Source organism: Macaca fascicularis, chromosome 4 (assembly GCF_037993035.2).
Source record: "Macaca fascicularis isolate 582-1 chromosome 4, T2T-MFA8v1.1".
Lineage (NCBI taxonomy): Eukaryota > Metazoa > Chordata > Mammalia > Primates > Cercopithecidae > Macaca > Macaca fascicularis.
Window position 1 is genome coordinate 160978993 of NC_088378.1, and position 24111 is coordinate 161003103.

The 24111-nt window shown below is 41.2% G+C and overlaps 1 long non-coding RNA gene across 1 annotated transcript in view; it reads right to left on the reverse strand.

The window, feature by feature from the left end:
- Positions 1-457: 457 nt before the first annotated feature.
- LOC135970452 (uncharacterized) overlaps positions 458-24111 on the reverse strand; it is a 31181-nt gene continuing 7527 nt past the window's right edge. Inside the window, exons 2-4 of the long non-coding RNA XR_010586125.2 lie at positions 18890-18973; positions 5280-5353; positions 458-683 (exon numbers count right to left, since the gene is read on the reverse strand). This is a non-coding gene — a long non-coding RNA (uncharacterized lncRNA). The remainder of the gene's footprint in view (positions 684-5279; positions 5354-18889; positions 18974-24111) is intronic.

Consider the following 24111-nt stretch of genomic DNA (forward strand, 5'->3'; position numbering starts at 1 on the left):
TGTAAGGTTAGCTGTAGACAACTGCTTATTTAAAGGTAAATGTCCAACAGCGTATTTGCTTGATTGTTTATGATTGATTAATTTCCACTTAATCATTGAAACCAGAACCAGCTGCTTAAAACTGTGACAAAATGGTGTTTTACTCATTTTCTAATGAGTCCAATGTAGTTATTTCTTTTTTTGATGAAGTAAAATGTCTCTGATGAAGTTGATTTGTAACATGCATTTATTGCTTTGTTTTCTCTTCAATGCCTCATTTATCTCGGTGGTAGTATAAATGGGAAATACATGGAGACCCATTGTCTAACCACTTATGGTGCTCTGAGGGTGAGGCTTAGTACCAATGAACAGAGACCCACAGGTGGCTTCTTCAGAAAGAGAGAAAATGATTTGCCTTTTAGATTTGCTCAGCTTGCATTTCATTTATTCTGTAAAGAGCCAACAATTACACATACACTTTGGTTCAAATTTAATTTATGCCATTTGTTGTTAAAAATGACACAGTATCTGTTCTATTTACCAGGGGGCTGTTGAACAAGGCTGGCCAGTTTTCTTTGAATTCCAGTATTTTCATGCTATGGGGAATTAGGTGTTTAGCTCAGATTCGTGTTTGCCCAATGCCCCGCTGTCAAGACTGGACATCCCAGGACACTCCAACAAACATCTGGTCTGAGGATGCAGTTCTGTTAAAAATAGCAACAACAACAACAATCTGAGGAGTAGCCGGTATTGCAGTTCCACTTTCATGTTTGCTGACTGTCTCAGGTGGCGTTCTCTAGTGCACCTGAGACGAAGACATAGAAGACAGTTTGCTGAGTCAACCCAGGAAATACACATGAGGGCAACGGGAAAGGGACGGATGGCAGTGGGGAAGGAGGAAAGAGAGGAGTCATGCCCTGGGTAGCTAGGGCATTTGTCCCCCTACCCACACCCTGAGGGTCTTATATGTCCCCAGCAGTCCCAGCTGCCTAGCATGCTGGCTGGGCAAGCTGGCATATCTTGGGCACCTGAGAAAAACCCAGGCAGGGCCGCTGAGAGAGAAGTTGCCAGGTGCTCAGAAATTGACCTCCGCCAACGTAGAAGTGAGCTCAGGTACAACGGACGTAGAGCATCTGCTATGCTAATGCATGAAGCTTCCTTGCAGAAACCTGGGTAAGCCTTGTTCTTAGGGCAACTGCTTTGAAGATACTGCAAATTGGATGTTAGCTTTACTGGCGTTCTCATCTGAGAAATGTCTGTCCTGTCTGGAAGAGAATGGCATTGCCTCCCAGGCAAATTACCGACAGTGATGAGTGGCAGTATGGTCTTGCAGGGAAGAACACAGGCTCAGGGGCCTAACTGCCTGAGTGTGAATGCTGACTTTAACACTTACTACCTGTGTGATATTGAGTCAGTTACTGAATATCTTAGTCCCAGGTCCACATCTGTAAAGCAGAGAGAATTAGAGTGTCTGTCTCTCAGAGCTGTTGGGAGGACCAATGGAGATCCTAAATATAAAGCTCTTAGCACGCTCACTGGCACACTGAAGCAAAGATGAGCTGTTATCATGATGAGGTAGTAACGTCTGCTGCTACTTCTCAGCTGAAGGGATGTACAGTTGAGAAACTGGTTTTATTGTTAAAAGCATATTGCTAACAAGCCCCCAAAAGACAAATACTGCATGATTCCACTTATGTGAGGTACTTAGGGTAGTTACATTCATTGAAACAGAAAGTGGTTACCAGGGGCTGGGAGGAGAGGAGAATAGTTATTGGTTAACGGGTATAGAGTTTCCATTTTGCAAGGTGAAAAAGTAGTGGAGATTGGTTTCACAACTTTGTGAATATACTTAACACTACTAAACTGTACATTTAAAAATAGACAAGAAGGTAGATTTTATGCATTTTTTTAACCACAATAAAAGGTTAAATATTTTAAATAACATTTTGTAGAGGGGCTGGGTGTGGTGGCTCACGCCTGTAATCCCAATACTTTGGGTGGTCGAGGTGCATGGATGACTTGAGCTCAGGAGTTTGAGACCAGTCTGGGCAACATGGAGAAACCCTGTCTCTACTAAAAATACAAAAATTAGCAGGTCATGGTGGTGCACGCCTGTAATCCCAGCTACTCAGGAGGCTGAGGTGGAAGGATCACTTGAGCCCAGGAGGCAAAGGTTGCAGAGAGCTGAGATCGTACCACTGCACTCTAGCCTGGGTGACAGAGCCAGACTCTGTCTCAAAAACAAAACAAAACAAAACAAAACAAAACAGAAAAGCATATCATTGATAAGCTTCATCAGCCATCATTTGGACATTATATTTATCAAATGGAATCTGTAGTCTATTGTGAGCATTGCTCTCATTTCGTGGTCATCTACTTCGACACTGGAATCTGGAAGACATTTCAGATCACCCTGTGTGTAGAATCCATGTTCCCCAAAATGCCATTAAAATGATTCATGTGGGGCACGCAATTAAAGACTCCAACCAGTGAAGAGCTTCACTGCCTGCCACAGAAAGTCAAAGCAGTTGTTTTTAATATAAATGCTGCCTCTTAAACAGTAAGGTTCCAATAAAGTCAGGAGGATACAAGAAAAACAAAATTCAGGAGCTTCTGGATAACTGAACATGTGGAGGTTCCTGGAGGATGGCAAGTCCAGGGAAGGCATGGAGACCCTGCGCCCCTTCCTGCATTCCTTACCCTGTGCATCTCTTCATCTGCATCCTTTGTAATTCCTTTATAACAAACCAGTAAAAGTAAAACAAACGAACAAACATAATTCAGAGGGTTTGCAGATTGAGACAGATAACTCTGCGTTCAGTCAGCATTCACATTCAGGATAAATTCAATTTTCTGACTGCAAATTCAGGAATGTGGAAAGCCAATTCTTTAAAAAGAAAGATCAATGTACAAAAGATGATGTCAGGCCAGGCGTGGTGGCTCCTGCCTATACTCCCAGCACTTTGGGAGGCCGAGGCAGGTGGATCACTTGAGGCCAGGAGTTCAAGTCCAGCCTGGCCAACATGGTAAAAGCCCATCTCTACTAAAAATACAAAAATTAGCTGGGCATGGTGCGCGCCTGCAATCCCAGCTACTCTGGAGGCTGAGGCATGAGAATCACTTGAACCGGGAGGCAGAAGTTGAAGTGAGCCAAGATTGCACCACTGCACTCCAGCTGAGTGACAGAGACTCTGTCCTCAGCCTCCTCCCCAAAAAAGATGTCATATAAATTCAATCAGAATAAAGTCCAAAACTACCGAAGCAACCCGGGGCAGTGAAGCCCCAGGAGTTGTATTCTAGCTGTAGGTCCCAGGATGAGAAGACCTGCAATCCTGTAGAACACTTAAGTGACTAAGAAGGAAGTAAATTGTAGGCATGACCCATTATTTACTAGTATTCTCACTTTTAAAGAATTTTCTCCGAGGGATTTTTGCAATTAGCAAGATCACGATGATATCAGAGAAGTACAGAACAATCTCTCAAAAGTGTCCCTTGAGATGGTAATGCCTGGGCGTGGCCCCCATTTCCCAGGCCTGGTTCTTGGTTTCAAAATCCAATTTTTTTACTTTCCAGTTCTTTCAAATCTAAGGACCAGACTCTGAGAAATGACATGCAATCCTCTAGGTTGTCAGTAATATTGGACTGTAGGATTGTAGGATTTTTCCTAGGTGATTATACATATTTTCTGAAACTGACTTAGGTTAATCAAATTTATAAAAGACTGATATATACAGTAGACTTACAATTTAATAATTTGCCTGGAATCCAGACCCCAATTTCTTTTCCTTCCTTCCTTCCTTCCTTCCTTCCTTCCTTCCTTCCTTCCTTCCTTCCTCCCTCCCTCCCTCCCTCCCTCCCTCCCTCCTTTCTTTCTTTCTTTCTTTCTTTCTTTCTTTCTTTCTTTCTTTCTTTCTTTCTTTCTTTCTTTCTTTCTTTTTCTTTCTTTCTCTCTCCCTTCCTCCCTTCCTTCCTTCCTTCCTCCCTCCCTCCCTCCCTCCCTCCCTCCCTTCTTTCTTTCTTTCTTTCTTTCTTTCTTTCTTTCTTTCTTTCTTTCTCTCTCTCTTTCTCTTTCTTTCTTTCTTTCTTTCTCTTTCTCTCTCCCTTCCTCCCTCCCTCCCTCCCTCCCTCCCTCCCTCCCTCCCTCCCTCCCTCCCTTCCTTCCTTCCTTCCTTCCTTCCTTCCTTCCTTCCTTCCTTCCTTCCTTCCTTCCTTCCTTCCTTCCTTTCTTCAGAGTTTTGCTCTTGTTGCCTAGGCTGGAGTACAGTGGCACGATCTTGGCTCACCACAACCTCCGCCTCCTGGGTTCAAGCGATTCTCCTGCCTCAGCCTGCTGAGTAGCTCGGATTACAGGCATGTGCCACCACACCCGGCTGATTTTTTGTATTTTTAGTAGAGATGAGGTTTCTCCATGTTGGTCAGGATTGTCTCAAACTCCCGGTCTCAGGCAATCCACCTGCCTCGGCCTCCCAAAAAGCTGGGCGTGAGCCACCATGCCAGTCACAGACCCCAATTTCTTATACCCAATGTCAAGATATTAATTGGAAGACTGCTTATGTACGTGGAATTAGAAATAAAGAGGGTGGGATAATCTTAAGACCCATATGAATCAGAAAAAAAAAATCACCCTTATCTTCCAACAGCCTATACCTCTCTAGTGATTTTAATATATGGCTTCAGTTGGCAGTATTAGATTAACACTAATAAATTCTCAATCTCTACTATAATATCCCCTTTTGAAGCTCCAGTCAGACCATCTTCTCTTAATACATTTGCCCAGACAGGATAACCTCATTAGGCTCCAGCTTTCTTAGTTACGATCACATTCTTTCCCTGCTTTCTTTAGATAACAATGAGACGGACTTTTTGGGCTTGGATCTTGCCCAAACTCTCCCATGTATTTACTGGAAATCTCTTGGCTTCTTTCTGCTGATTCCATTTGGGTCAACTGGTCTACTTTCACTTTGGATGAGAACAATTCCTTAGGATGTCTCACTTAAGAGGATCAAACTATTTACGACCATTCTTGAAGTTTGCAAAGGCTTCTGCTGTGCAGCAACAGCAAAGGAATTAGCATAGGCATGAAATAGGACTGTTTTGCTACCTATGGCATTTCTGATATCTAGCACAGTGCCTGAAGCATAGTAGGCATTCAGTAAGCCTCATATGTATGTTGTGATTGCTGCTACCATAGAAAGTTGAGTTCACAGAAATCCCTGCTTCCCCTTACTATTACTCTACAATGCATTCCCCTGGATCATGGATTACAAAGCAAAATGAAGCAGATAACTTCTGAATAGTACCTGGTATGCAGTAGGAGCTCAGGACATTTTCATTCAATAGACTTGGTTTACTCATCATGGAGTCATCAGTGCCTCTGTTAAATAAGCAAGGAGCCATCAGGAAATAGCACGGCGGGTGATGTCAATTGAAGTCACTTGAATTCTAATTCTAACTCTGTCACTTCACTAGGTATGAAAAAATGAGTCATTTATCCATTCAGAGTCTTCTCAATTTCTGCATTTGTAAAATGGAGATGATAGTACCTAATTTTGCAAGGGAGTTGAGAAGAAAATGCATGGCAAAGAACCCTATGGTGATACCTGGTAAGATACAGGAACTCAGTAAATACAAGTTCCCCATTGTAACTTTCTGTGGTTTTCCTCAGCTGTTCTGTGGTCCTCGATCTTCCCAGCTGTCCTGTCCACTTGTTGTTGGATCCCAGTGAGCCAACTCAGTAGCTCTTAGCATTGGATCTCAGTTGGGCATGTTACTTCTAGTCTCATTTCTCCTGCCTGGCCTTCCCAGTCCTGACCTCTCTTACCCACTGAATGTCAGATCTGGAAGAAAGTCTGAAGTCATAGAACCCTGACCCCTTAGGGACTGTGGGGTGTTTCCTCTTCCTCTGCTTGCTCCTCTCAGTACCTTGCTGGGTCTGGGTGAAGCAAATATCATGGGGTACCATAGTCACAGAGCAGCACTACCAGTGCTGAGCTTAGAGCCTGTAGATCCAATTCTACCCCCACTAACTTCTAGCACAGCTCAAAAGATTGAAAAAGACCCTGTAGTTTTAGGGTTTTCCAAATATCCAAGGATCTAGATCTGGATTTAGATCTGGCACTCTAAGGATTTCTATGTTATTTTATAGATATCCGAGATGAAGAGAAAAAAATATGAATTTGAAACATTCAGCATCACCATTTTAGGCTGTCACACCAATGTTATTAGTATTAATTCCTCTAAAGAAAGAAAGAGGTGGCCGGGCATGGTGGTTCATGCCTGTAATTCCAGCATTTTGGGAAGCTGAGGTGGGTGGATCACCTGAGGTCAGGAGTTCAAGACCAGCCTGGCTAATATGGTGAAATCCCATCTCAATTGAAAATACTAAAAATTAGTTGGGCATGGTGGCGGGTGCCTGTAATTCCAGCTACTCGGGAGGCTGAGGCAGGAGAGTCACTTGAACCCAGGAGGTGAAGTTTGCAGTGAGCTGAGATCACGACACTCACTCCAGCCTAGGTGACAAAGTGGGACTCCGTCTGAAAAAAAAAAAAAAAAAAAAGGAAGAGGATTGAAAGATCGAAGCAGGAATTCCTGGCCTTGCCGGGCTACTGCATATGTTTAATTCTTTCTTTCCATAAAAGTAAGCCTTGACCAGTCCCAACCTCCTCTCCAGAGTCCAGACAAATGGGAACCTAGTGTGTTGGATCCAGACTGGGATTCAGAGTTCAGGAAATATCATCCTGGCCCTGGGGTCAGGAAAGTGGGGAGAGGGTGGTTTCCGGTGAGGGGATAGTCTGCTCTTTGTGTGGCAAGTGAGGAGTCATGGATGACCTAAAGAGTAGCAGTGTGTGTGTAAGGAGCCAAAGCCCAAACACAGAAAACGCCCAGCCCAGTTGATAGTCAGAGGAGCTAAGGTGGAAGGTAGAAGATGAACTAGGGAAAAAAGACCACAAGACAGAAGATTTGGAGTAAAGGAAAAAAGGTGGAGCCTGTCCTTCCAAGAGGCTGCAGGAACACTTTGTAGCTACCTTCTACAGGCCATCTACCTTGCCTGAAAGGGAGTTCCAGAGCTCAATTGTGAAGCACCGATTGTTATCAGCCAAGAGCATCTGTATTAATTTTCTCTTGCTGTGTAACATATGATCACAAATATGGAGGCTTAAAACATGTGATGGTTAATACTGAGTGTCAACTTGATTGGATTGAAGGATGCAAAGTATTGATCCTGGGTGTGTCTGTGAGGCTGCTGCCAAAGGACATTAACATTTGAGTCAGCGGGCTGGGGAAGGAAGACACTCAATCTGGTGAGCACCATCTAATTAGCTGCCAGCTAATATAAAGCAGGCAGAAAAACATGAAAAAGAGAGACTGGCCTAACCTCCCAGCCTACATCTTTCTCTGGTGCTAGACACTTCCTGCCCTCAAACGTCGGACTCCAAGTTCTTCAGTTTTGAGACTCGGACTGGCTCTCCTTGCTCCTCAAGCTTGCAGACAGCCTACTGTGGGACCTTGTGATTGTGTAAGTTAATACTTAATAAACTCCCCTTTATATCTCACATAAATATATATACTATTAGTTCTGTCCCTCTGGAGAACCCTGACTAATATGAAACAACACCCATTTATTAGCTCACAGTTCTTCAAGTGGAAAGTATAGCACAGCATAATGAAATTCTTTACTCAGGGTTTCCCAAGGCTGAAATCAAGATGTCAGGCACATTATCTTCTCATCTGTAGGTTTTGGGTGAAAATCCCCTTCCAAGCTTGTTCTTGTTGTTGACAGAATTCAGTTCCTTGTAGTTGTTGGACTGAGGTTCTCATTTCCTTGCTGTTGTCAGCTGGTGGTCACACACAGGCTGTCCTGAGATGTGACCCCCTCCGTCTCTAAACCAGCAATGTATCCATGGAATCCTTCCTGTGTTTTGAATCTCTGGCTTCTTCTGAGAGGACACTGGAGAACATTCTTTTCTAAAGGACTTATGTAACTAGGTCAATGCCACTTGGACAATTTCCCTTCTTAAAGACAACTGCATCATATATCCCAACCTTATCACAGAAGTAAATTCCATCACATTCACAGCCCCAGGGATTACATACGAGGTATATATGGAGGATGGAGGGAAAGGAAATTTGGGGGACTATCTTAGACTTCTACCTATTAAAGCATCTCATATGATTTGTTTCATCAACAGGATACTTCCAGCTATTATTGACATATGAATCTGGGCTACATTATGCAAAAATTCATATATAAATATGTGTCAATGGTAATTCAGTTTGCTATTTTGAATTTGTGTCTCACCACAAAACTTGAGCTGTCAGGGCCAGGCGCGGTGGCTCAAGCCTGTAATTCCAGCACTATGGGAGGCCGAGACGGGCGGATCACGAGGTCAGGAGATCGAGACCATCCTGGCTAACCCGGTGAAACCCCGTCTCTACTAAAAAAATACAAAAAACTAGCCGGGCAAGGTGGCAGGCACCTGTAGCCCCAGCTACTCGGGAGGCTGAGGCAGAAGAATGGCATAAACCCGGGAGGTGGAGCTTGCAGTGAGCTGAGATCTGGCCACTGCACTCCAGCCTGGGCGACAGAGCGAGACTCTGTCTCAAAAAAAAAAAAAAAAAAAAAAAAAAAAAAAAAAAAAAACTTGAGCTGTCTCTGGACATATCAATTTCCTTTTGATGGCTGATAGAAAATCCAGAGTAGGGCATTAGCCAGGCAAGCCAGGGTCAGGGACTGGGCCTCAAAGAGCTGGAAATAGAGCAGGGCATGCAGTTCAAGACAGCCAGGAGCTCTGGGGGAAAGTCCTAACCAAGTTAGTAGTGAATACTGAAATCCAGTCAGAAATCAGAATCCAAGTACTAGATCCAGAATCTAAGAGGCTAGAAAAGGGACCAAAATATGAGATGAAGGCAAAGGGCAGGAGCTTGGAAGCATAGAAATGGAATAGAGCAGCTAGAAGCCAAACACAGACAGGGACAAGGTGATTGCTTCAAATGCCACTGTCTGTCTGAGGGAGTCGAGGTAGAAAGAGATGTGGCCTCCGCCTCCTTGTGAAAGAAAAGGGCACCTACAGAACGGATCACTGACCATATTGACAAAGGAGCATTTGATGTCATCAAGGGACAAGGTCCACAGTAATATTTGCTTCTGACTGTTCTGGTCCCATGCAGGCAGTCAGCTCTTTTGCAGTCTGTCATGTGAGCATGTAGAATTCATAGACAGCACATTGCCTCATATTGTGACTGCCCTTTACCATGGCTGAGCTAGCCAAGCTCCTTTCTCCTACACTAAATCCCATCTGCTCTGATCTACTCCTGCAGTTCTCTCCCTTCTCTCTCCTCCATCATTTCCCCCTTCTTCTGGGTTATTTTGCATTATTTCTGTTGCCTAACAAAAGCCTTCTCTTGACCTCCCTTCACTCGCCCCATTTGTTTGCTCCCGTTGGCAGCAAAACTCTTTGAGTTATTGTTACTCTCTGTCTTTCATTCCTCCCCCTAGTTCCCTCTTTAGCCCATCTGTTGTCATTTAAATGTGTCTCTCAACAAGCATGTGCAGGAAACTCAATCTCAATGCAACTGTATTGAGAGGTGAGGCTTAAAGGGAAGAGTGTAAGTCGTGAGGACTCCATTCTTATGAATGGATTAATGCCAATCATAAAAAGGGCTTGGGGCTGCAAGTTCAATCTCTCTCTTGCCTGCTCTCACCCTCTTGTCTTCCACCATAGGATGATGCAGCAAGAAGGCCCTCACCAAATGCCAGTACATTGATATTGAACTTTCCAGCCTCCAGAACTGTGAGAAATACATTCTTTTCTTTATAAATCTGCCGATCTGTGGCATTCTGTTGTAACAACACAAAACAGACAAAGATACCATCCGAATAGGATTTCATTCCCAGTCCCCCTCTTACTGAGGTCATCAGTGACCTCTACATTGTGAAATACATTGGTTGGCTCTCAGGCTTCATTTGACTCTGCGAATCACTCCACATTCTTACACATTCCTCACCTGCTGTTCAGGACTGCACACTCGTTACCCTGGGGAGGGCACCAAGCCATTCATGAGGGATCCACCCCCATGACCCAAACACCTCCCACTAGGTCTGATCTCAAGATCACATTTCAACATGAGATTCAGAGAGACTAACATCCAAACTATATCACACTCCTTGATATTTACCCAAGTCAGTTGAAAACATGTCAACACAAAAACCTACATAGGATGCTTCTAGCAGCTTTATTCATAATTGTTAAACTTGGAAGCAACTTAGATGGTCTTTGGTTCAGGATAAATGAACTGTGGAACAACCAGACAATGGAGTATTTTTCACAGCTAAAAAGAAATAAGCCATCAAGTCACTAAAAGACATGAAAGAAACTTAAATGCATATTACTAAGTGAAAGAAACTGTATTAGGGTTCTCCAGAGAGACAACAAACAGGTGATAGACTGATAATAGATTTGATGGATGGGATAGATAGATAGGTAATAGATTTGATGAATGGAATAGATAGATTAGATGGATAGATTAGATTGATTAGATATATAGATAGATAAATAGATTAGATGGATTAGAGAGAGAGAGAGGCAGATTCGATGGATGGGATGGATAGATGGATGAATAGATAATGGATTATATGAATGGGATAGACAGATAGACAGACAGACAGACAGCTAGATAGATAATAGGGGATTTACTATGAAAATTGCCTTGCATAATTATGGTGACTGAGAAATCCCACAATAGGCCATTTATAAGTTGGAGAACTAGGGAAGCTGATAGCATGGCTCAGTCCAGGTCCAAAGGCCTCAGAACCAAGGAATTTGATGCATAACTCTGTTAGATGCCAAAGGCCTGAGAAACTGAAGGGTTGCTGGTACAAGTCCCTAAGTCTAAAGCTTATAGAACCTGGAGTTCTGATGTCCAAGGGCAGGAGGAGGAGGGTGCCCCAGCTCCAGGAGAGATAGAGAGAGACAGAGAGAGAATTCAGCTTTCCTCTGCCTGCTTGTCCTATCTAAGCACTGCCCTCATTGGTGAGGGCAGATCTTCCTTAGTCTACTGATTCAAATGCCAACCTCTTCTGGAAACATCTTCACAGACACACCCAGAAATAATGCTTTATCAGCTATCTGAGTATCCCTTAATCCAGTTGAGTTGATAGCTAAAATTAACCATCACAGAAACCAATTGGAAATGGCTGCATACTGTATGATTCCAACTCCATGGCATTCTGAAAAAGTAAAACTATGGAGACAGTAAAAATTTCTGTGGTTACCAGAGGTTGGTGGGGGAGAAAAGGATGAATAGGTGGACCACATAGGATTCTTCTTAGGGTGATGAAACTATTCCATATGATACTACAATGCTAGATACATGTCATTAAACTTGTCAAAAAACACAGAATGTACAAAACCAGGAGGGAACCTTGATGAAAACTGTTGACTCCGGGTGATAACGGTGTGTCATCACAGGCTCATTGACTGTAAAAAATGTACCACTCAGGTGGCGGATGCTGAAAATGGTGCACACTGAGCATGTGTCGGGGCAGAGGGTCTATAGGAACTCTGTGTGCCCTCTGCTCAATTTTGCTAAAAACTTAAAACTGCTCTAGAAAATAAAGTTCATGTTTAATAAATAAATGAATAAATATAGTATGTTTTTTTTAAAGTCTCCAGACACTGCCAAATGTCACCTGAGGCCAAACTTGCCCCGGGTTGAGAATCACTGAATAAATTTTAGGCAAGTGATACAAACAGCAGTTATAAATAGTGATGCGGTGATAAAGGAGACAGTAGGTGATGTGATCAAGAGTTAAGAGTCACTTTATGCAGCATAGTAGCTAACCCTCATTTTAGGCAGGAAATATTTAAGCTGAGGCTTGAATTCTAGAAGGAGTTAGCCATAGGGATAGAGAGAAGATATCCAGGCAAAGGGAGGAAACTTGCAAGACTTTGAGGCAGGATGGTGACTGGGACAGCTGAGGTGCTCCCTGTAGAATAGTGACAAGTAGGGCAGCAGGAGATCAGGCCAGAGAGGTGCCTTCTGAGTCACATCAGGCTGCGCCATTTCCAGGCATGATAGGGGACTGGAAATTTAAACAGAGTGATGGCCAGCCCCAGAGGGTGTTAAATAAAGAATGTCATAATCTTACTCACTTAAAAAAAATGAGGGATTTAACATTGAAACCTTGACATGATGATCAATTTTATGTGTCTACTTGGCTAGGCTGTAGTGCCTAGCTTTTGGGGCAAACACTAATCTAGATCCTTCTACAAAAATTATTATTATTTGGAGATGGAGTTTCACTCTTGTTGCCCAGGCTGGAGTGCAATGGCGCAATCTCGGCTCACTGCAACCTTCACCTCCTGGGTTCAAGCGATTCTCCTGCCTCACCCTCCCGAGTAGCTGGGATTACAGGTGTGCTCCACCACACCCGGCTAATTTTTTTTTTCTTGTACTTTTAGTGGAGATAGGGTTTCACCACGTTGGCCAGGCTGGTCTCGAACGACTGACCTCAGGTGATCTGCCCTCCTCTGCCTCCTGAAGAGCTGGGATTACAGGCATGAACCACCGCACCCGGCCTATGAAAATTATTTTGTAGATGTGGTTAATATCTACAATCAGGTGACTCTGTGTAAGGGAGATAGCTCTCAGTAACGTGGGTGGGCCTTACCTAATTGGTTGAAGGCCTGAAGAGGAAAAATGAGGCTTCCTAGAGAGGAAGGAATTCTGCCTAAGACTCTAATATAGAAATTCTGTCTGAGTTTCCAACATCTGGGCCTGCCCTGCATATTTTGAACCTGCCAGCCCTCCCAATTGTGTGAGGCAATTCCTGAAATTAAATCTCTTAAGGTATATTGTTGGTTCTGTTTCTCTGGTGAGCCCTGACTGATGCACTTGGCTGCAAAGAAATTGTGGCCAATGATTAGATTTGATAAGTCCTTCAAGGACAAGGCCTGTGGCTTATTAAGCCATGAAATTTCACCTCTTCTCTTAGCAGCTTGGATAGATGAAGCTGACATTGAGGCCTGGATCCTGGGAAGGCCTGGAGGGCTAATATTTGGCAGCTAGAGAAATTGTGTAACCCAAATGCTCAGAGTTCGGAGACTTTGTGAGACTTTGAGACTCAACCCTGCATTCTGGGGCCATGTCTCTTTGTCATCCATTGCTCTGATGTGGAGCGTTGTATATCACAAGGGATCAAGAGGGAGCCAACTCCCAACTCTACGCCTGGTCCACAAAAGAGATCAGCAAATCTGCAGCACCGTGGACTCATTCAAAATCCGGTTCTTTCAATGGGTTGCTGGCCCAGTTATTTTTTCCACTGAGGCTGCATTTACCTTAGGCATGCAATCATTTATTCACCCTGCCCATCTTTCAACATATTTCTGCGGCGCCTGCTGCTTGTAAGGTTCTATTCTAGGTCCTCAGGATCAGAGTAAACAGAAGCGAAGCCCTACCCTTATGAAGCTTTCATTCTAGTGGGGGTGACAGGTAGAAAAGAGGCAAACCAAAAAAACAAACGAAATGATTGCAAGTTGTGGCAAGCACTGTAAGGGAACCAAAAAAAAAGGGCGAGAAGGGAGTGGTTACAGTGTGGTTAGAGAAGGTGTCTTCAATTCACAAGTTGAAATCTGGAAAACAGGGAGAGGTTTGACCACGTGCAGGGTGGAGGAAGCATTCCAGGCAGAGGGTGCAGGGTTAGAAAGGCTCCAAGGGAAGAAGCAGCTTCTCACTGTGAAGGATCTTGAGGACATAAATGAAGACCAAGCAAATGAGAAAAACAAAGGCTATTTATTCCAAGCTTGCGATAGCAGGGAGTCGGCTACCATCACTTGAGTTTTGGCAGAGGCTCAAAGGCAGGCAGAGGAGTGGGGAAGCTTTCATAGTGGAGAAAAGGGAAGGCTCTGAAAGTGTGCTGATCAGAAGCTGTTGGCGTGGGAAGCTGGAGGCAGCTCACTGGAAGTGGGGCATCTATGGGATGGGTTACAGGTGCACACCTGGCTTTCTCCGGTTGTTCCTCTGTTGGAAGTAGGGACAACAATTAGGGAAGCTGTCAGTTACTCATCAGTCAAGTCCTGGCCACTTTGGTCCTGTTATTGAGGGGTTCTTTTTTGGCTTCCTGGATCAGTTTCTAGAGACAGTGGTTTGGCTTCCTACAAGTCTAGCTTCTAGAGAGCAGGCTGGCTTCCTGGGCTGGTTCCTCCGGATAATGAACTGGCTTCCTGGGCTGCTTCCTCCGGACGATGGACTGGCTTCCTGGGCTGCTTCCTCCGGACAATGGGCTGGCTTCCTGGGCTGGTTCCTCTGGATAGTGGGCTGGCTTCCTGGGCTGGTTCCTCTGGATAGTGGGCTGGCTTCCTGGGCTGCTTCCTCCGGACAATGGGCTGGCTTCCTGGGCTGGTTCCTCTGGATAGTGGGCTGGCTTCCTGGGCTGGTTCCTCTGGATAGTGGGCTGGCTTCCTGGGCTGCTTCCTCCGGATGATGGACTGGCTTCCTGGGCTGCTTCCTCCGGACGATGGGCTGGCTTCCTGGGCTGGTTCCTCTGGATAGTGGGCTGGCTTCCTGGGCTGGTTCCTCTGGATAGTGGGCTGGCTTCCTGGGCTGCTTCCTCTGGATAGTGGGCTGGCTTCCTGGGCTGGTTCCTCTGGATAGTGGGCTGGCTTCCTGGGCTGCTTCCTCCGGACGATGGACTGGCTTCCTGGGCTGCTTCCTCCGGACGATGGGCTGGCTTCCTGGGCTGGTTCCTCTGGATAGTGGGCTGGCTTCCTGGCCTGGTTGCTGCAGGCTGTGGGTTAGAGTTCTGTTTTTTGTTTTTTGTTTTTTGTTTTTTTTGAGACGGAGTCTCGCTCTGTCACCCAGGCTGGAGTGCAGTGGCGCGATCTCCGTTCACTGCAAGCTCTGCCTCCCGGGTTCATGCCATTCTCCTGCCTCAGCCTCCAAGTAGCTGGGACTACAGGTGCCCGCCACCATGCCTGGCTAATTTTTTTGTATTTTTAGTAGAGACGGGGTTTTACCGTGTTTGCCAGGATAGTCTCGATCTCCTGACCTTGTGATCCACCCGCCTTGGCCTCCCAAAGTGCTGAGATTACAGGCGTGAGCCACCGTGCCTGGCCCAGAGTTCTATTTTTATTTATGGTCTGGCCATTGTCCATTCGTATAGTCAGATTCTCAAATCTGAACGCACACCTCTGTGTCGGGGAGTCTGAAGGTCTGGGGAGAGGGGCACTTGATGAGGCTGGAGAGAAGGCAGGGGCCCGATCATACCAAACCTTACAAACCGGTTACAAGTCAGGGCTGGAGTTCCTTCTCATATAATGGAGAGCTACTGAAGGGTTTTGAATAGAGGAGGGACCTAACTGGATTTGTGTTTTAAAAGGAACACTTTTGCTGCTGGGTGCCTTATGAATTTGAGAGGCAGAGACGGCAGAGAACAGTCATGAGGTTGTTGCAAGAGTGCAGACATAAGACAACGGTAGCTTAGACTAAGGTGATGGTATCTCAGCTGCACAGGTGATTTGTGACCGGGAATCTTTTCTGAGCAGTTAATCATTTGGATGTAATTTAGCTACCTGTCTCTCTCCTATAGGGGGTGATTGAGCTGCATGTTGACTTGATAGTTCTATTTTGTATTATGAATGAATAAGTTGGCATTGCAGTGCACACATAAATCTGTCATGAGTTTATTTAGTATGAGCCAGTTGCTAATCACCATGGGTGCATTTACAAAATTATCATTAGATCCAATCAGAGCAGCACAGACACGGTGGCCACATTGTGTTCCTACCACACTGTTTGTGCAGCCATTTGGCTTCCCGAGAGGGCCCTGTATCTATCCCTATATCATCATTTGTATCTTGAAATCACACAAATAATAGTTATTCCTACTAACCTTCTTCTTGCTAGGCATTTATATCACTTCAGCATAGTTCTGGGTCCGATTATTCTGGCTTGTTTACTTTTTCATTCACTGAACACCTACTACATGCCAGGTACAAGGCTCAGCACTGGGAATATAATAGTAGACAAGACAGACACAGTTCCTGCCTCCCTTCAGTCTATATGGGAAAGTGGGGGTTGGGGAAGGGGTCTACGTTAAACAAGCATACACTCAAGTGAATATATAATTATACATGTCTGTAAGTGCTATAAAGGAAAAGATCAGAGATCAAAATGATGGAAGTGGGGCTACTTTTTAGATTGCGTGATCAGGGAAGCAGTCATTGGTAAATATTTAAATTGAGGCATGAATGATGAGAAGGAATCAATGCAGTACAAATTTGGGGAAAGTGGGCATGAAGTCTCTGAGGAGGGAAGCGGAGAGAGAAAGGAAGCAGTGCTGGCTTGGTAAGTAAGGAGAGCAACTTACGAAGAAGGTAGAGAATGAATGTGTCTGGGCGAGAACTGCTGTCTTGAGGGTCAGCGTGGCACAATTCCCTTAAATAGAAATGGACAAGGCTATTTAAATTTTTAAAAGATCGCTGTGGTTGTTATATGGATGGGCTGGAGGGAAAGAAGTGAAGGCTGAGAGAAAGTTGTGAGGTCATGGTGGTTGTCCTGGTGAGACGTGTTGGTGGTAGGAGCAGGTATTGAAGGTAGAACTCCGTAGAAGGATTTGAGAGATGTTTTGGAAGTTGAATTAATGGAGATGTGAGGGAGAGGGAAGGGAAATAGAAAATATGATCCCCAGTTTCTGGTTTGAGCAATGGGTGGATGGCTGGAGAATTCTGTTTCTAGACTTCCCACATGGGTTTTCTTACGGAATTCAAAGACTTGCTTTTAAATGGTGTGATCATAGCTTCATCATCATCCACTGCTTCTCAAGTATTTCCTCTAGTTTTGTGTTAGTTTTGTAGACTTACTCTGTGATTTTCACGTTACTTAATAGTTTATTTACACCTGGCTTTGTAGAACTGATCTCTTGCTTCTTAATTTAGTCTAATTTTTACTTCCATGTGTACAAGAAATGCATTCACATAATTAAATTTGTTTTGCTTTTACCATTGCAATTTAGTGAACTCTAGGAGTGTGGTTGCGTGAGTCCACACCACCATATGAACAGTTAAGCTATTAAAGGGAGCTGTGTGGACCACTGGCCTCTTCCTCCCTACTTTGCCTTCCAACATAAAATTATATAGATATTCCTTCCATCAATTTACCTGACCTATAGCTCAAGGAACTGTGTTCATTCACATTTTCAAGCTTTACCAGAAGAACCTATTCCTTAATTTAATCTTAGATTAAATCTAAGATTAGTTTAATCCTAGATTAAATCAAGGAATACATATTTTTGGTTGCATATTCTACTTTTAGCCCATTTTTTCCCCTTTTAAGGTTGACCTTAAAAGTTGAACCGAACAGCTATATTTACATAAAGCTGCTCTAAATCATATAGAAGCTTATTTTTTACTTTACATTTTTAGTTCCATGTATCATAAATGAATATATTCCCAATGTAAAAATTCAAACCAAGAATTATATGAAACAAATCTAAATTAAAATATGTAAATTCTCCTTTGTCTCTATATATGTATGCGTGCAAATATATGCATGTAATCATACTCTATCAACTGATATGCAACTTGTTTGTTACACACACAGCAAAATATATTGAAGATCTTTCCATAGCTATACGTGTAATACTATCTCTTTCTTTTTTTAATAACTGAAAAGTATGTCAACGCCTGGATGTTCTATAGCTTTTTATTAGCCATTCTCCTTTTAAAGAATATTAATGCTGTTTCCAGTATCTTGCTGTTACAAACAGCTCAAATGATCTTTCCCATACATGCTTCTTTTGTACACATCTGAGCATTTTTGATAGATTCATAGAAATTAAGTTCTTTGGTCAAAAGTTATGTGCATCTTATCTACACCAACGATCTGTGTGAGTTTTTGATTTCATGTTCATACAACTGTCAACCCTGAATATGAATAATCGAAACATTTTTGCCAATTTAGTGAAAGCATCTGTGTTGTTTTAATTTGTATTTATTTCTTTATTAAGGATATATATATATTTGATTATATACATTTACCATTGCCTTTTTGTTTAGTAAATTGCCAATTTGTATTTTTTCCCCATTTTTCTGTTGAGTTGTCTTTTTATTTATAGAAACTTTTTATTTATTTTATATTCTAATTGATCTTTATATACATTAAAATGCTGTCAGTCTGTTCCACATCTTCTAATTTGTATATTTTATCATGTAAACATTTAAAAATTTTATGAAATTACATTTTTTCAGTTTTTCTCCTTAGACCTTGCAGGTTTTTTAATGCTAGGTAGAAAACTCTTTCCCAACTTAAGATGATAAAAAACCATCCTCTAGCTATTATTAAAAAGTCAGAAAACAACAATGCTGGAAAGGCTGCGGAGAAAAGGGGACATTTATTCACTGGTGGTGAGAATGTAAATTAATTCAGCCACCATGAAAAGCAGTTTGGAGATTTCTCAAAGAACTTGAAACAGAACTTTCATTCCATCCAGCATTCCCATGACTTAGTATACATCCAAAATAAAATAACTTGTTCTACCAAAAAGACATATGCACTCATATGTTCATTACAGCACTATTCATAATAGCAAAGACGTGGAATCAATGTAGGTACCCATCAGTGGTGGACTGAATAAAGAAAATGTGGTAATAGACATCATGGAATACTATGCAGCCATGAAAAATGTATGAAATAATGTCCTTTGCAGCAACATGGATGCAGCTGGAGGCCATTATCCTAAGCAAGCTAAATCAGGAAAAGAAAACAAAATACTGCATGCTCTCACTTATAAGTGGGAGCTAAACATTGGGTACTTGGGGACATAATGATGGCAACAAGAGACACTGAGGACTAATAGAGGAGGGAGGGTGGGGGGAAAGGTGAAAAACTAGCTGTTGGATACTATGCTCATTACCTGGGTGATGAAATCAGTTGAACTCCAAACCTCAGCATCACACAATACACCCAGGTAAGAAATCTGCACATGAACCCCCAGAATCTGAAATAAAAGTTGAAATTATCAAAGAAAGTCCTTCCGTGTTTTATCTTAATACTTTTTATAGATTAAGAAACGACTTAGCTCTTTATTACATTGTATATTTATTTTTGTACGTGGAGTTGGTTGGAGATCAGATTCCTGTTTCCAAAACATGTGGGCATTTAAATATCTGTTGAATAAATAAATGAGCTTAATTTTTTCCCAAAGGATTCAGATTATGCCAATACCATTTATTGAATAGCAAACCATTTCTTCACTACATGAAATTATCCTCAATATCCTCTACTAAATTCCCAGAGAGAGATAAGTCTGTTTCTGGCCCTTCATCATGTTCCATTGATACCTGCTTGTGCTCCTATGTTACCATTTTAATAGCTGCAGATTTCAAGTATGCTCTGATATTTGCTAGGGCCAGTTATTAAAATTCCTTTAGCTATTCTTACATATTTTATCTTCCATATGAACTTCAGAATCCATTTATGAAGCCCTATATAATTTGGTGAAGATTTTAAAGTTGGAATTACATCAAATTTATAGATAATTTGACATCTGTTTTATCTTAATTACTCTTGTTGTCATAAGACCACCATTATAATTAGAGATGTTTGATTCTCATTTCTGGAAAAATAAGAATGCTTGTCTTAATATTAGTGCTTAAGAATTGCTTAAAATAACTGGAAGTGTGTGTGTGTGTGTGTGTGTCTTGTGCGTCGTTAGATGTCTGTTAGTATGGTGCCTAGCAGAGAGAAGTCATTCAATCATTACTTGTGAAATAAATGTTATTATCGATTAAAATCTGCAAATTATTACAACTCAGTCTTTTTTGCAGCTTTTAAAATTGAAATAATTTTAGGCTTAGAAAACAGTTGCAAAAATATTCCAGAGAGTTCCTGCCTATCTTCACCTACCTTCCACATATGTAAACATCCTATATAACCACAACACAATTACGGAAAGGAGGAGATCAACACTGATGTGACACAATTAATTGCTTCACAAACCTTCACACTTCACCAGTCTGTTTCACTAATGTCTGTTTGGATCTTGGACTGTATGGTATTTAATTGTCATATCTCCTAATCTCCTTTAATCTGTGACAAGTTCTCCTTGTTTCATCGCGGCCTTGATATTTTTGAAGAGTGCTGGTGGGTCATTTTGTAAACTGTCCCTTATTTTACAGTTGTTTGTTATTTTCTCAGCATTAGATTGAGATGATGCATTTCTGGTATGAATGCAGGAGTGATATTGCGTCCTCAGTGTAACATACCAAGACATACATGATGCTGCCGTCTTATAACTGATGATGTTAACTTTCAATACTGTATAAAGGTGGTTTTTGCTGTGTTTCTTCAGAGCAAAATTAGGATGTTCTCTTTTTAATTAATAAATATCTTGTGGGGAGATATTTTAATGCTATGCAAATATGCATCTCAGTTTCTTTTCATGGTCTCGCCCAATAATTTTATCATTCTGGGGTTGTTCTTGTGTTTGCCTAATGGTCATTTTGTGTGTCCCTCATTTCTTTTATGTTTGTGAAATGAAGTTCCATTGTAAGGAAGAGTATTTTTTTCTTCCCTATTGATTGATTGATATAAGTATAGATTTTAGATATTTACTTTATTTGATGGGTTATAATCTGATGTTATCATTGTTTATTTTGTCACTCAAATTGTTCCAGCTTTGGCCATTGGGAATTCTTACAAATTGGCTCCTCTGTTCTTTTGACATGGTTCTATCATTTTTCAAATGTGTCTTTATTTTTTGGCACCACAAGATGTTCTGGGCTCATCTTATATCTTCCCTGCCAGAGCACTGAAATCAATAATTTCTCCAAGAAGTCTTTATTCTTTTTATCAGGGAATCATATTTAGAACCAATATCTTGGCTCTAGGTATGCTAATTGCTACTGGGTTGTCATTGTTTCTAGGTTTTTTTCAGCAGACAGAGCTAGGAAATATATGTTTGTATATTAATCTGTGCATAGGCACATATCTATATATCTTTGCTTATCTGTATATATATACATATGTACATATGCATATATACATATGCAAATATATGTGTATATATACACATATATACACATGCAAATATATGTGTATATATACACATATATACACATGCAAATATATGTGTATATACACATATATACACATACGTATATATATGTGTATATACACATATACACATATGTAAATATATGGGTATATACACATATATACATATGTAAATATATGTGTATATATGCATATATACGTGAACCATGAATTCATACTAATACCTTTAGTTTTAATACCATACCACACAGTTCATTCTATTCTCCCCACTTTCGTTATTTGTAACTTCTTTTCTCCAAAAGTGAAAAACCCATCATTGTCCACATTATATTTACATATTTGTTCAATCCCAGCATAAACTTAAGTAGTATTATGGACTTTTTTATTTAAAAAAACCCTTGGGTATTATTTGATATAATTCCTTTATTTTACAAATGAGAAAATCCAGGCCTGCAGTGATTAAGCCACCAGAGGGAAGAAATAAATTACCAGAAGAATTATAAATGTCAGGATTTTAAATTTTAATATTGTATATATTTTACAGGAGAGTTTAGAAAAGACAGGAAGTGTAATGTCAGGTCACTGCTGAGAAGAGGCATTAATTTATTTTTTTCCTCTACCGTTGCTATTTAACTAAAGCCATTCTAGTTAACACAGTAAGGCATTTGGTCAGCATGGCTTGTATGAATAAAATATCCAAAGGTCAGAAAAATTAGACACCCTACTCACGTGGTGTTAAAACAGCCTCCGGAAAATGGAAGAACCAGTGTTCCATTATCATGTCTAATTTCCACAATTATAAATACAGTTTAATCCACAGAGGTCACTGAGGTTTTCAGATCTGGTTACATGAAGTAGATGTAAAGCAGGGATTTTATTTCTTCTTTCTCTTATAACTATTATCAGCATCTTCTCTTTCATGACTCTATTTCAGTCACAGCAATTGAAAATTGTAAAGGTGAGATGAAGAGTATGCCTCCTGGAATACTCTTTTTTCCAACCTCTTTTTGGACAACCTCCAACTGTCCATTTTTCCAACCTTAAAATGGACAGTTATATGTCATGTTGAAAACCCTTCAACATGGGTTTCAACTTTAAATCCCTTCAGTGTCTCATCTCTCCTCTGCTATGGAGATTTGGGATCCTGTTTTAATGATGCATTAGGATTCGGATTTTCTTTGAGGCTGGAGGAGAGGAAGAGTGTATGCTCACTAAAAAGTGGGCTATGGAAAGAGGTGCTCATGAAGCATCTGGGAATTGAAAACGTGAAACTTGTTTCCCCGTAAAACAATGGCACATGTGATGATGAGGCTCTACTAACTGTTAATAACACAACGTATATATCTTGTGGGTTGAAACTTAAATTCCACATATATTGTTATTGCTGTGGGAAAATGTTTCCAAACAATCAACTTGGAATTCAACTCATAATTGGTGACACCCTGTTGAGTTTATGTACCTACAGAATTTCAGCAATTCTATTTTACTGTATTTATAATTTGTTATTCCTAAATCTTTTTTTTTTTTTTTTTTGGAAATAGAATCTCACTGTCACCCAGGATGGAGTGCAGTGGCATGAGCTTGGCTCACTGCAACTTCTACCTCCTGTGTTCAAGCAATTCTTCTGGCCTCAGCCTCCTGAGTAGCTGGGATTACAGGCACCAGACACTGCACCTGGCTAGTTTTTGTATTTTTTAGTAGAGATGGGGTTTCTGCCATGTTGGCCAAGCTGGTCTTGAACTTCAGACCTCAGGTGATACACCCACCTTGGCCTCCCAAAGTGCTGGGATTACAGGTGTGAGCCCCCACGCCCAGTCAAATTCCTAAATCTTAACTCAAATTCTAGACACATTTTTTTTCTCTTGTCTTGGCTAGAACAAGACCTAGGAAATGGTAAACTGGATCACTGCCTTGAGTTTTGGGAGCTCTGCAAAGCTGGTAGAAGAGCCTAGCTATTTCCAAGGAAAGTTAAAAAGACCTCATGCGTCTACAGTAGTCTCACTGATAATCCTTATCTTCTTCAAATCAACTACTTCTCCCCAGTTTCAGACTTGCATAGTTACCCTTCCGAATTTTTTCTCCGTCATTTTGCATTTGATATATTTTTAACTTCATGTCATCTGTAATGAAATATTTAAGTGGAGATGAGTATATGGTATTATTGTAACCAAGACTACACTCTGGGGATATGAGTTAGTCATGAATTTTTATCCTGATTCAAGATATTTATAAACATCAAAATTAGAGATGTGGAAAATATGATCTTGCTTTGTGTGTTTTAAAGAACTGGAAATTATTTCCGAGTTGTTTGATTGAAAAGGAGATCTATAAAATTGCCACCTCACAAAACATTGAAGGGTTTACTGCTTAATTACAAAATAAAAATTCTTACCATGGAACAAGTAGTAATATCTTTAAAAGGGGTCTTCATATTGCAGAAGACATTATAATAAATCCTCTTTAGAAAATATACTGATTTTTTATGGTTGGTATTTTACTGAATCCCTTTTCTTATTTGTCAAGGACAAAAATAGTTCTCAGAGGATGTTTTCTTTCTTTCAGTCCAAAAAAGTAAAAATGTTTATAACCAAACAAGTGAGCTTGAGACAAAAACAAAAGCAAAAACAAAACAAAACAAAAACCCCAGATGCTGTTATTTTGAGGAATGCACCAAGGGGAATTGTGGAGGGTTGTGAAGAACTGATTTATACTTGTATGTTTGCAATAATAATTGAACAAAAAATTATACTCCAAATCGATTATATTTTATGTGTCTTCTGTTTTCAAATGTGTTAAGATGAGAAAGTTTCTCTTTAAATTTACGAGGATTTTGAATGCTTAAATTGTTCCCGTGACTCATATTAATACCAAGTGGCCTCATGGTGAGAAAAGAATAGTTCCTAGAGTGTCTAAATGACATTCTGAAATTGGTCCTATCAATTTTACTATGTCACTACTGTTCTCATTTTTTATCTATTTCACATTTGAAACAGGAAATGAAGTTATGGTAAAAAACATTTGTAAAAACCAGTCTACCTGTTGAGGATGAGTGTAGACCCTTGAAAAGCTAGAGCTGGCAGG